General features: G+C 32.6%; 1 protein-coding gene across 4 annotated transcripts in view; it reads right to left on the minus strand.

Annotated features, from left to right (window-relative positions):
* LOC131846625 (uncharacterized) overlaps positions 1-10,807 on the minus strand; it is a 44,445-nt gene extending 33,638 nt beyond the window's left edge. For 3 of the 4 annotated variants that reach the window (XM_059195976.1, XM_059195977.1, XM_059195975.1), the window contains exon 1: positions 10,483-10,807. The gene's annotated coding sequence lies outside the window, so the exon portion shown is untranslated. The remainder of the gene's footprint in view (positions 1-10,482) is intronic. The other variant, XM_059195978.1, reaches the window with a different exon arrangement.
* Positions 10,808-15,341: the final 4,534 nt, after the last annotated feature.

Consider the following 15,341-nt stretch of genomic DNA (forward strand, 5'->3'; position numbering starts at 1 on the left):
ATACGAATTTTCTAAATCAAAGGAAACAAGTAGAAAAGAAGAAAGGTATTAATGTAAGGTATTAATGTAATATGTATTCGAATTCTACAAATTGAACATACGGGCTTCGAACAACAACGTGGGAGGAGACCCTGATATTGGATTATGCTTACTACGATATTCAGCCGGGCCTCTATTCCGTTACTAATGTATTTACGCTGTCTGTGTTGTCTGGCAAACTATATCAATTATAACTTGTGACAATAATGTTAGGTGACAGAAATAGTAAATAAATATTCCAGTAGTAAAGATATTTTAGAGATAAAATAATTAACACACTCAAAAGTAACAGAACATATGTAATTCTAGCTAAACTGCAAAATGAAAACACAAATAAAGATAAATAGCATGTCCGTTCAAAATGTTAAAAACTAACAGGTTGGGAACAGAAAATGGTAGATGTACATTAGATATTAAATGAAGATAAGCAATCGCAATGCAGGCGATCAACAATAAGAACATATTTTTAGAATAGAATAGAATAGAATAGAAAATCATTTATTCAAATAAACTTAATTTAAGCACTTTTGAATAGTCATAACAATTTGTTTTTTATCTCGAAAGAAAATCACAAGAAGAAAAGCAAGAAACTTGTGTGTTGAAGCTCTTTTAAATAATCCTTGTAAGTTTATTTACAATGTGATACCAACAACACTAATTTTTGAGATAAATATGCAATAAAATACAAGCAGCACTCGTTGTATGAATGAGCCAGCCATCACTGCGCTCGACCATATTTTAGGGAGCCCATTGACCCGGCCCACCACGCCGCCACATGTCTGGACATTTTAGTGAGCATGACTACTCATTCCACACGACCACGTCACAGCTATAAAAATTACTATATGGTAGTTACAGTATTCGCAATAAGGATGCATACAAAAGCCGCTACGCTATCATATATCAAGAAAGCAGTATGAAAATTAAAATTATAACGTTGTCCGCAAGTAAACTTATTCTTGCTATATATTGCTATCATCTATAAATTCATCTATCTTATAATAGGCTTTTTTACATAACATTTGTTTAATATAAATTTGAATTGCCTCTTTTATCAAAAGCTTCACATAAATTTCGTAAGAAAATGATAAAACGTAGTTGAAGTATAGTGTTATATGGATGTAACACAAACACTGAGATAAAGAAAAATGCATTTGAAAATGGAACTGAAATATAACTTTGTAATATATTAGGCAGAAAATGTAAATTTCAAAGAGTAATTGAATAGAATAAAAAATATTTTCTACCACTCCTATAAAACTTCTAAGAGTGTCTTAAAATATTAAAGTTACTTGCGGCCCGCATCGGCTTCGCACGGATACTTCAATTATTTATACAACTTTGAAGAATTATGCTCCTAAATCTTCCTTAGAAAAAAACTCTGTTGGTGGACGAAAGCCATTTAGTAGTATTTGTGATTATCGCCAATATACAGGCGAGAAGAACTTTGTTTTGTAATATGTAGATATTAATATTTATGAAATAACATACTTAATTAATTATGTATATTAGATTACAATAGAAACCTATCTATTTCTATTGTAATCTAATGTACATAAATAGGCAATGGTTGCTTTAACCTACCTAGATTAACGTAACCATTGCCTATTTATATAAAAATGATAAAGCACGTGTCTATTGACATTATTACTACTCATATTATTTCGTAAGCCAAATATATAAACATTAATTTTCAACAAAATTAGTAACATTTTTGGAAACCTTGAATAACACAATTAAACCGCCTTAAAATGAAATTAAGAGAAACAAAGAGGTACCGATAATAATTATACTATAAATTATGTTCATATTAGAGAAATAATTGAACTAATTTAGAGACAACATACTGCACCATCAAAAATGAGAGTGGACTGATTTACTTAATTATAATGTTTAATAGTGTAAATTAGATATGGTATCTAGTTATATTAAAATATTTATACTACAAAAAACTTAGCTATACAAAATAATTAGAGATAAGTTAATGTTTATATGTTATTAACCGCCACTGTACTTACTTAGATATCTGACAAAAATATCTCAGTACGTCATTACAAAACCATTCTAGAATATTATATTCGTAACAACACGTGCCCAGATTATCTTTAAACTATTTCTATTGTAGGCGGTCACAATTGGTTATAATCTGTCTGTACTTACAAGAAGTATCTTACTTAGCATCTCGCGTCACTAAAGTCAATGATGTAAAAAAATGAACACGTGCGTATTTAAATGAGTTGAATCGTATGAGTAGAACCGCTTCACGTTAACCACTAACAATTTAACAAAGTACTTATAAAAACTACTTAGGGTCACTGCGCATTTAGTCGTCTTAAGGACTATATTTTGAATTTACATACAACATAGGTACATATTTATAATAAAAATGTCACCTATCGTTGCTTATAAAATTACTACTAGTACTAGTAGTAATACGAAGTACGAAGTTGCTAGCTACATTAAGTACATAGTTAAATATTAAAAAGCAAGGCAATTAAATAACCAGAAAAGCTTCTAATGTAAAAATGAACTAGTAAAATATTTTTTTTATTTTAGGCCTAAATTAGGTTATATTTCTAATACTGTATCATTCTGAAGACTAGACTATGATCAAACGCTCTATTTTATTTCTTAAGTAAATCTCAATTTTCCAGAGCATCTCTTGTGTTACCTATAATAAAATATACTTTATAGAAATTATATCTCTATATACATATATATCAAAAAGCTTAAGAGGCTTTCAATTAATTTTAATATGGAAGTGTATTTATATATGATACATAACATGAGTATCAAAATCCCAGGGCCGTGGGAGAAGAAAGTCATTGTCACACCACAATTAAGTGGGCACTTGCTTATGATAAGTAGTAACACGCGTGCCAGCCTGTGAAATTGCGATCTCCGTTAAAGATAACCCCTATTTTCCAGCACCGAACACAGACGACACCATTTCTCTATGTTTAATAAAGCCTTGGCAATTATTTGTCTGAGCGCGTCGAAGCGCACAGTTACAGTTTATGGAAGATGTCTATGTAGCTTTTTGTTACTTTTTTAAAAGTTTTCTATTGCTGCTAGCCGAAGCTGGACTTTACAATCTCACCAAACGAAAAATGGGGACTAAAGGCTAACTCTCGCCTGAAGAATAAAACTTTAGTGAAAAGCACTAAAGGCCTCGCTTCTCGTTCTTTGAATAGGACGGGGGATTGATCGGAGGGGATATCGATACCTTGTCCTTTTAAATGGGGTTCGAAATTATGACGGCCTGAGCCGAGGGTTCGTGGTTCGAGGCGCCATCTGCACTCATCCTCTATCGTTTGGTGAAGCTGTAAAGCTGAAGCTGTGAAGGCCATTAGGATAGTTAGAAAAATTAAATTATTTTTTTACATAATCGTTAATACAGCTGGAATACTTAGGTGTCTGGATAGGTTTCTACCTATCACGCACTATGTCTGGTAGATAAGAATACCTACCAGACATAGTGCTATCAATGACGTGATGAACTCAACAGTTGACATGTTCACTTGTTGCTTAGTATAATTGAAAAAGTAGCCCTAACGAATCTACCTACCTATTGAAATTTCCATCATTGGAAAATAAATCAAAAATATAAATAAACACATAAAGCATATTTGGTGTCGCTCAGATTAGAACTCGCGACCTTAGGTGTCGGTGTAGTTGAGTACTACTAGACTACCACGATTTCACAAACAGTTTTAATAGTAATTTGTTTTTTAGTTGTTTAGTTTGGCGTGTGGTGTCGCTGTAAGAATAGCACCACCCCCTCTCTTCCTGTGGGTGTTGTAAAAGGCGACTAACGGATTCATCGACCAGTGGTCTCGCTGCTGCCCGAGCAGCGTTCTACTGAGTAACTACCATCATACTGCGATCGCCAACCCGCATGCCAAGCGTGGCGATTATGGCAATATCCCCCCAAATAGATTTACACCCAAGGCCCCGGCCCCCAGTCCCCGGCGACCCCGCTAGTCTTGAGCATGGTAGCGGTCATGGAAACGGCGGGGCAGGGGGTGCGAGGAATCTCCGGGTAAGACCAGGCTACCACAAGCGACGACCACTGGCCCTGGCAACATACAACGTTCAAACACTGCGGACCGACGAAAAGTTAACTGAACTGGAGGAAGAGTTGAGCAGATTGCACTGGCATGTCGTGGGATTATCTGAAGTCCGAAGAAAGGGGGATACGACTCGATAGTCCTGAAATCCGGCAATCTGCTTTACTTCCGGGAGGGCGATCAACTGTCCCAAGGCGGTGTCGGGTTCCTCGTCCACAAGTCCCTTGTGAATAATGTTATCAAGGTCGAGAGCGTGTCGACTAGGGTAGCGTACCTGATACTCAGAATTACCAAACGGTATTCATTGAAGGTCATCCTAGTGTACGCTCCAACTTCGACGCACTCCGACGATGAGGTTGAGGCTATGTATGAAGATATCTCCAGAGCCATGTCGTACCTGCTCCCGTAAAAATCGGTGATTCTACACTCGAAATTGTCGATCACTACGTATACTTAGGCCAACTATCCAGCTAGGTAGATTCAATTTCGAGAAAGAGGTCAATCGTCGAATCCAACTCGGATGGGCAGTGTTCGGGAAGCTCCGATATATCTTTTCGTCCAAATTTCCGCAGTGTCTCAAGACGAAGGTTTACGACCAATGTGTTTTGCCAGTGATGACTTACGGAACAGAGACGTGGTCGCTAACTATGGGCCCCATCAACAAGCTCAGAGTCACTCAGAGGGCAATGGAGAGGGCTATGCTCGGAGTTACTCTGCGTGATCGAATCAGAAATGAGGAGATCCGCAGAAGAACCAGAGTGACCGACATAGCCCGAAGAATTGCGACTTAGAAGTGGCAATGGGCAGGGCACATAGCTCGTAGGACAGATGGCCGTTGGGGCAGTAAAGTCCTCGAGTGGCGACCACGGACCGGAAGACGCAGCGTGGGAAGGCCACCAGCAAGGTGGACCGACGATCTGGTCAAGATCGCTGGAAGGCATTGGATACGAGCAGCGCAGGACCGATCGTCGTGGAGACCTTTGGGGGAGGCCTATGTCCAGCCGTGGACGTCTTCCGGGCTGCGATGATGATGATAGTAATTTAACTAATATTGCGACGTGTCCAGTCTTGTTGAATGTTCGCAATAAATTATAAATTGTTACACGTGCATGACCGACCAACAGAAACTTTCAAAGCATTAAACAAAATAACCGTCTTGTGTCATTATAAGAAGTAAAACATATTTACACTTTTTACGACGTGATATTATTACCTTTTTGTTATAATTTATACTTTGATAACATTGTGCTGTATCATCTATTATGTTCACCTATTCTAGTTATAATGTAGTTTTAAGACGTGAGTTTCTTAGGTTTTCCACAATACTAAACAACATCACATTTTATATCGGTTTTATGATTTAGCGATAATTGAATAAGAATATATAATTAGAGACAACATACTGTCAACATAAAGGTAATATAAAAATTAATTTTGTATTCCGTGTCGTTTCATTTCACGACTCATATAGGTACAAACTTTTTAAACTTAAGTATGTAAAAATTTACCGACACTAATTCTCTGTTGATTTTTATTACAGAATAGATTATTGTTATTTAGATCTACCTGTAATATAAACTGAAATAAATATCACGAATACGATAGATAAGAAGGTCCTTTGCTATTTTAGAAATTATCTGATGGATGATATTCATGGGTCAACTTTGTATTTAACAATACATATTTTAAAATTAAAAAACAAAATTAAGACATTACACAATGATTTATTTGTGCGAGAATTCATTCGAAATAAGTTATGAAAAGGGATTCTATTTTAAATATTATCTAAATTATATTGAGTTAACTGATAATAGATTCTCTTAAGTTACGCCATAAAACACAATTTGTAGGCGATGGATGGGGAAATTTTCTAGTAATACACCTATGTGACAATAAAACTGACAAATAAAATTACATGAAACTCAAATTAGGGTTCCACTAAGTTTCATAAGTGAAACTTAGTGGAACCTTTACTTACAGTATTATGCCTTTTTAATTATTAACATAAAAATTCAATATTCTAATAATTACCTAACATTTAGTTAATATTATAAATAAAAGCATAAACTTATTAATCTTTATTATTATAAATTAAAATTCATTACTTGAATAGCTTTTAATTCATTTTGTAATTGCCTAAAAAAGAGATATGTAATCGTAGCGAGTTCGTAACTGGATCAACGACCTCTACAAAGAAGCCATTTTGGTATTGATATATTCAAATACCTACATACATCAATACAAGAGTGGATCAGCGAGATACAGAGAGCACCGTACTCTGGTGATTTTTTATCTCAAATCATAAGAATACGGTCAGTATTAGTTCGAATTCAGTCGACACCAATACTTATTCACCTAGTGTTCTTTAAAACAGTAGCCTACAAAGACATTTACATTATTTATTTAAGTTTAATTTAGAATACCTTGTGTGATTGACAGTATTATATATCATATGTATCTACATAGTTACATCTTCATCAGAAATCTTACATAAGCATTTCTCTATAAACCCACATTGATAAGTGGTAATCGAACATCTCTGAATATAATAGTAATTTCCATCCAAGCAATATAAGTGTCGTTTGTTTCCTTTTCACCATAGTAAAAACCTAAACGGATTTTAATGAAACTGGTCCTGATACATACAAGCTCTTTTATTTTGAAAAATATAATTACAGGCGTGAAATAGCGGATAAAAGTCTATGCAGACAAAGCCGCAGGTGAAATCTACTTATTAATAAATGTTGGTAAATCTTGAACATCGTTTAGCCGTAATACTATACCCCACATATAGATTATTTCACTTCAAACAGGTACTTTATTGTAGCCACGACCCCACCTTTACACTTAATATAATACTGAGAATTGGTAAGCAGATTCAGTTTAAACCGCATTTACAGGTCATGGGTTATACCGACACTAACTTGCAGCACAGTAGCATAGAATATCTAACAGTAACTGTAACTAGTATAAATTTTAGTATAACAATCTTTGAAATCAGTCCGACGATTGCATTATATTGTATTAATTTATACCTACAGTACCTGAACCTAATAATTTATTGCCTTTCCTAAATAAATGTTAATTGCATATATTAAAGATTACCTGAAATCAAACACCTTTGATTCATCGCCTGGTCATTTCCTTTGAAACTCTTAAATCATTTCGGCTACGCTAAATGTATATTTTTTCCAATACTACTTACATATTTTATACTGTACCACTACTACTATAATATATATAACTATGTAACAGATAAGTGTATTCATAGATATCATGTCATACTATATCTATTACTATTTAACCTATTATATTGTTTATATTATTATATTTTATTTTTCTACCACATATGATCTTACATCAGTTTTGGCAGTCAATAATAGTGAAATAGTGAGGATCTGTGTACAGAGACCAAACTGTTTTTTATTGGTACTAATAAACCAATTGGTTTAATTTTAAATTGTTTTATTGGTACTCTGCTTTTGAGATTTGAAAGATTTGGAATTTTCAATGCTTTACTATGAATACTTTCATATTGTCATTTTGTCTTAGAATTTCAACTGTAACGGTAAGTATACCAACTGACATTCGGCGTTCATAAATTATAGTTTCAAAGCCATTGAGGCTTATCTCGAGTATTCAAATATAATGTAAGCATGAGGCCTACTTTTAATGTTTGTACGTAAACAACCTCGCCTTGTACCTTAAGGGTATACTAACTATCAGTACTTTTGAGATAAACTGAGCAGTGGATGCAGGTGTTATGCAATTGCCGCAGCCTGCAGCACCTATCGACCGGTCAACTGAGTACCTAGCATAACTCTTCCTTCTAATATTAGTAATAGTACAACTTGTCGGTACTCTTTTATTTATAATTACTATACTCCATGCATACTACTCGCGGGAATTATACTATATTTCTAAAATATCGTTATTGTAATAATCATCTTTTACTTAGAATAAAAGTCTATATCATGTCCTTCAAAAACAAAATTTTGTCATCATATATAAAACTAAATATGTTCAATAATTGTTAGAAGTCACACACTTTAATTATTAAAGAAAATAATACCAGAACACATGAATATACACATACTATAGGTATAAATATAAAAGTCGTCATATATTTCCTAACATTTTTATTTTGCCTGTTGAAAGACTTGCCTCAATAATTACTTGTTTATACTAGTACAATATATATGTACTATATAGGTACGCTGTAGACTTAAACGGGTTAGATTAATCTGATGAGCCATAAGATCTTCACCAAATGCATATGGGCACATATTTCACTATTGTCCCCATGCACTATATCAGCCCATGAGATAAAGGAATGGTTAGACATTTTTTTCCAACAGCAAGACGGCACAGTAAGATAAAATAAAATAATATAGATGAACAGAGAAAGACATCAATATAGAATGAGGATTTAGACCGTAACGTCATTGAAAATTGGTACTGGAAGTAAGATGAAATTAAGTTTTATAGATCAATATCCAGATAAAGCTTGTTGTGCCATTACAGGCGATTCAATACGTTCGTTGTGTTGCATTCCAATATTCCTTTCACGCTCCGCAATATTTGCAATTTGCCAAGAGTTAAATGTCAAAGAGAAGCACGCTGCTAAAGAAGTTAATAGGAACATCTGTAATTTTCAAATAAAGTTCTTCATATCTTTAGATCATAGTCTCAGTGATCTCACAAATTACGGGGTAATCAATAATAAGGTCTGCCTGCGTGACCAGAGGGATGTCCCTCATATGCATATACCATTACATGTATTATGAAACTATATTTATTACTAATTTCAATACATCTACCTACTTAAATTACAAAGAAAAATGTGTAGCTATATTTCATAACATATTTTTGGACCTTTATCAACTATAAAAGACAGATGTAATAATAATAGGCCATCATCATTTAAATATAATTGCACCCTTCGTTGAAAAGAATCCTCGCATCTCTGTAATTAATTTATTTCTTTTATATACCAGATTATCTGACGGCAAACATCAGACGTTGGATAAAAGTATTGAGACAACAAAAAAACTTGAAAAAGAAAGTAGACTTTTTGGAATGTTTCTTGTACTTAAGGTCGAATAGTTGCCTACTCTGGAATAAGTTATATAGTAAGATGAATAGAAGAAAAAATGATTTATATTTATATTCAAATTTCTGGCATAGAATTGTAAAACAAAATTCTTTTAGAGAAATCTTTTGGACAGTAGGTGTGGGTATAAAGGGCGATTTAAATCAAACACACTATTTTTCAAAAAGTTAGTGAGCTATAGAGGACACACAAAAAGACTAATAATCAAAATTATATTTGTCTCTAATACTACAAAGGAAAATAGAGGTCATAGAGTCATGTCGATTAATAACAACAAAGGAACTTTAAAACTACCTGTGAAAACAACAAGTGGCTTGCAAACAAATCTTCGCACGATGTTAAGCGGTCGCCGCCATTCAAGCCCCACCACAAAACAAAGGTCCAAAGACAAAAAATTATACGAAAGGTCTCCGCTCAACTACCTGCTTCAAAGACAGGTCGCAAGAAAAGGCCCCATCGAGGTTTACTTTGACGATGTCGATGACACATTGCTCTCGCTATAATTGATTCAAGGTAGACTACTACTTATCAAAAATATTTTGTGCAAATAACGTGTCCGTGAAGGTGCACTCTTAAATAAAGACTATAATAATCAAATTACTAAATAAAACAATAATATGAAACAAATAAGCACTTACCAATCTTTACTTCCTAGCTAGGTAGGTATTAATTTTATAAATTTACTTATTATTTTAAATTTCTGAACCATATTTAAAAATTTAATAACGATGATTTATAAATCTAGGATAATATTCAAATTCTTAGGTCTTACAGACGATTACTGAACGACGCTTTTTAAATAATTTAGTTATAATCAGATGAAAATATATTACTTTCTGTACCCACTGATTACAAGTGTAATGCATCCAGAATCATTGGACTTATTTTTAAGTTTCTTCTCGTGACTTTCTTGTTCTTATTTTGTATAGTTTTAAGCTCTAATGAAAATTGTAAACAACTTATAAGAACGTAAAAATATCTTCCACCTGTTGACAGCGCACCTGGCATGGCGTCATTTGAGGGTGATATTACCACATTGGAAGCAATGTTTATCTACCTAACTACATATATATAAGCCTTGCGTGACCAAACCTTTGAAGAATCGGAGAATTTTTCAAAGGAATTTTGGTACATTTTTAGAAAGCGCTTCAAAAAAATCTAAAGATTCTTTATAAAAGGTTTCGATGTGTCTACAATTACAAGCGCTGAAACTAGTCAGACGGCTATCTAGATACTAGTATAATATCCGGTTTTCCATACCTTATTCGTTGACGGCATCAAATCCTCTTCGGGTTCAGATACAATCTCGCTTCATTTAACTTAGTGACTACTGTCATCTAACACTTGAGTTGTCGAATCTTCACAAAACACTTCACGAAACAAACACGAAAACTTTTGCGGTCTTCTAGATGAATCAATTATTTACAACAACGAGCATGTACACATGCTGTATTTTCTTAAAATTTAAGTATTTATATTTTTGATAACATTTTAATTTAAGTTTTTCCCATTTGATTAATTTTATGTCATCGATTAATTTCTAGCTAATATTGTATCTTCGAACGCTGCCAATAAACAACGTAAGCGGCGGTTCGCCGTCGACTGTTAGAGTATAAAGTACCTACAAGCATCGCAGTAACTACCACGTTGTGAGAGGGGGGGATATGCGATAGATAGATAAGTAATACTGCAGCGTAAAAGAGACAACAACTACTGTCGTCACTGGTACTCGTATAAACCACCAAATGAAAACTGTCCCTCATACCATTAAAATTACTAACAAACTCAAGTATATACACTTCTATAGATTAATACTGGTTTTACCTGTGCCATGCCGATAAGGTTAAATAATTTGAATTCCTGCAGAGTGAAAAAGATGGAGGTTTCTTTGGAGGCTGCATTAATGTGTTTGTTATTTAAAGTGTAAGGAAACGTTAATGAATTTGAATAAATCGTTCGTTATTTAACGGTTGTTTATATGAACTAAACTAAATGAAAGTAAAATAAAGTTATTCTGATACCTCCTTATAAATATGATCTGACCCCATTTATACTTCTATTATCCATAAAATATAGTTTAAACATTTGTTAAAACGTTTTTTCATATAAAAATAAATGTTCATAAAAAAATACAAGGAAATGTGGAACAAAGTATTGGTTGCAATACTTTGTTCTATAACCATTTTTATTTTGCATATATTTTGGAGAAAACAAGGTATAAAATGTACATGTTATGAATATAAAATAACTAATTACAATATTTAAAATTTAGGCAGTATACAAATATACTGAGTAGTTGACGTTGTAGACTTAAAAAACTACTTTAATAGACGTCGATAGTTTCGTAATAATAGTTGATGCATAAACTTTCTATTTACGTAATATTGTATTAACTAAGACAAAATGGAAATCAAACGCTAATGCGATAAACTAATAAACACGCATTTATAGTTAGGTTCACTATGCCAATTGGAAATTAGAAAAGCCCTACTATTTAGGTACTGTTGCTATGATTCAGAACTGAAATACGGTTACTCTTATATTTGCCTTTCTTATTGACGATACACAAAGGAAAGGTTCACTTTTACCAATTATACTGGCCACCAAGAACATGGAATAGACAGAAGCAGCATTGTTTCCTAATATAAGTGAAAATGTATAAGATATCGACACACTTTTGGACAAATAGATAAGCCGATTAACTCTATCTAAAGTTTTTGATTATCTATATATTATCTATCTAAGTTTTAGATTCAAGTTTCTCTGAACTTCGGAACTTTTATTTTAACCATCTGCTGAAACGTAAAATATATATATTTTTGGGATACTATGAACTACGTCTGATACAAAAATGACAGCTCGGAGAGACGGAATAAAGCTGGGAAGACAAATGACTGACGGAAAACACATCAGACATATGAAAATACGGCAGAGGGCAATGACCTAGCAACCCTAACCCGGGTATTCAATTCTTACATCTCCATTAGAGAAAGTACAAGGTATTAAAATTCTAGAATCCGAAAATCAGGTTAAAAAATCAGATTTAGAATAAAAAAATATACATTTTATGGATTTTTGTCATTTGTTGACCTATTTATTTCCAAAATATAAGATTAGTTATAGTGGCAGTACAACAGATAAATATCTATGGGTTATACCAACACAAAATCATAGTAACTACTAATGAAACTGAAGAAAAACTGAATTTTATCCAATGTTTTTTACGTAATTGGAATAGTATAGAAGCTGACGGCAAGCCTGATGGTAAATTGTAATCATCACCTATATCTATATAATATATGAACAGCATCACATCTACATGACGTAATCTAGTGTCCCCGTGATACCACTCATACGTCGCTATTCTGGATTCTAGAGCACTAAGATGTTATGCCTCTAAATCCTGTAATTTAACTTACCGTTCCACCGAAACATAGCTTAGAACGCAAATTGCTTGACGCCTGATATTAGTGAGACTTAGTTGCCCACACAGAGAACTCTTTACAAAAGTATGTAGGTAATTATTTGATAAATATTCTGTAAATATGAATATTATTATTATATTATTTTAGAACCACTGTTAATAAATCAATCACGTGAACATGAACTTTCCACTAAAAATGTTCATATTTAATGAAATATAAACATTTTAAAGTGAAAACTTATAGATAGATGTAATCTAATTGCTTTTTAAGTGTAAAAGTTGAAAATAAAGAAAGCAAAGCTAGTGTCAGCATGTTCATCAGATGTCACGGTGTGTCCTGAATCTGAAATCAGTAAAGAAGGATTCAAGACAATGGAAATCGAAGCCGACAGCTGACCCCTTTACACCATGAATAGTAATGACCTTACTTGGGTTGTTTCTGGTACAACACACACCGAGTCATCGATACACATCGCCTATCACGCTTTAGTGGGTTACTGCGTGCCATGGCATACATTTCATCGTTATAGACACCAATCAATAGTCATTATCATTATACACCCTTTTTTAATCGTAGTTACTTCTGTACCCTTTTATTATGTACACCTATTTAAAAAAATAGGTCAAAAAGTAATTTTAATATTTATAGATTATATATGAACTTATTATATATTTGTTATGAAATAGTTTCTGAATTTATTTATGTTATATATAGAATTCACGTGTCACATTGTCTGTAATAAAGCTCCTCCGGCTGGGTTGGTCTTATGAATTTTTATGTGTATATTCAGTAGTAGTTGTGAGAATATAACGTAAAGTACTTTTCATAGCTATAAGTGATAAGGGTAGTCCATCCCATTTGTTTTTTAATTTTATTGGAATGTTATAATATTTTTTTATATGTTTCGGCATTAAACGTTTGCCGAGTCAGCTAGTACCTATATATACCAATAGTTATATATATATAGTTTTTGTATATTATCTTTACTCTTTCTTAACACCTCATCATTTCAGGCATGCTTATCTTACTTGACTTGTTTATACATGTGTCGGGTATTTTATCTTATCTTTTTCAAATAGAAAATAATTTACTTAGATGCATGCTGCTTGTAATTTACAGGTGCTTATATCAAATAGAAAACGTAAACCTCTGTGCAAAATAATTATAATATTAAACAGCTAAAACCAAATTTTTATTATAATATTTAACCAAATATCTACTCTTAATGTACAATACCAAATTTACTAAAGTTACTGGGACCATATAATAAAACTAGTATGTTTATAAATAAATTTTATATTTATGTTTTAATTTTTTCGAATTCGTTTTATGTCAGCAAAGAAGTTGACGTATGTCGGTTCATGTAAAACCAAAATCACTTTCGCCGCCAAAAACTACGTTTGATCTAAAATTAAATTAACGACCCAGATTACTGGTAGTGACTGTTTATCATCGCAAATGTCTCCAGAAATCAGTGGTGTGTAATCGTTCCAAACTTTGAAGTTCTTGATAATCAATACTTTATAATTAACTGGACAGGTTCATCTTTACATAGTATAAAACACAGTCGCTTATGCTGTCTGCTCACTTAGATCTTTTGAACTATGCAACGAATTTTAATGCATTTTTAGCAATATTTAGAGTAATTCAAAAGGAAGGTTTATATGTAAAACACATATACACCGGAGCGAAGCCGGGTGGGTAGTTGTAATATATATAAAGATAAACTAGGTACTATATATATAAGTATATATAATTCTTTTTTATATAGTACTTGATAGTAGTGTAACTCATTTGTAAGATATAAGAATGCTCATTACAATGTTTTCTATGCGCATAAGTAATATTAGATTTAACACAGGTGTCTCCGTCAATTCAGGTAAAAAGCATCCTATGTGTTATATCTAAGATATGATCTATTTATATGCCAAATTTAATTCCAATTCAAACAACCGTTTAATCGTGATTGAGTAACAAACTTTCACATTTATATTATTAGTGGGATCATTTCATAATAAATTCGTAGAGAATAATATAATGTCATGTGTGCATAATTAATAAATCAGTGATTAAAAATAAACTTAGGTACTCATAAATTAAAAACAAGTAATAGCTTAAATATAGCTATTAAATATTTTATACGGTATTTTAAAAGTATGTAACAAGATCTTGCGTAAAAAAAGGTGAAAGTATCATTGTAGTGAAAAAGTTTTTCGGTATTTAAGAAAAGCTTTTTATTGGACGTTTCTATAACGTCTTTAGAAATATTATTGGATATTTGCCTTTGCTTGCTCTTTGTTTAAAAATTCCTGTGATGAAAGATGTTATTAGTAAAATAGGTCTAAATTTTTCTTTTATATAATTTAATTTAATAATTGCATTACATAAAATGAAAAAATCTATACCGGACCTAGATGGCAAACAAGCAGACAGAACATAATAATAGCACAGACAATATTACATAATAATCTATACATATAAATAAAATTGAATGTCTGTTTGTAATATTGCAATAACCGTTTTTTACTACATGCATATGAATATAAAATATATATATGTACCGTATATACCAAAGTAACACTTTTTACTATTTTTGTCTGTCTGTCTGTCGGTCTGTTTATTCCGGCAAATCTCTGAAATGGCTGGACCGATTTTGACGGAACTTTTTTTTGGTAGGTAGCTGATGTAATAAGG

The sequence above is a fragment of the Achroia grisella genome, unplaced genomic scaffold (assembly GCF_030625045.1).
Source record: "Achroia grisella isolate CSIRO2021 unplaced genomic scaffold, CSIRO_AGI_Agris_v1 utg511, whole genome shotgun sequence".
Lineage (NCBI taxonomy): Eukaryota > Metazoa > Arthropoda > Insecta > Lepidoptera > Pyralidae > Achroia > Achroia grisella.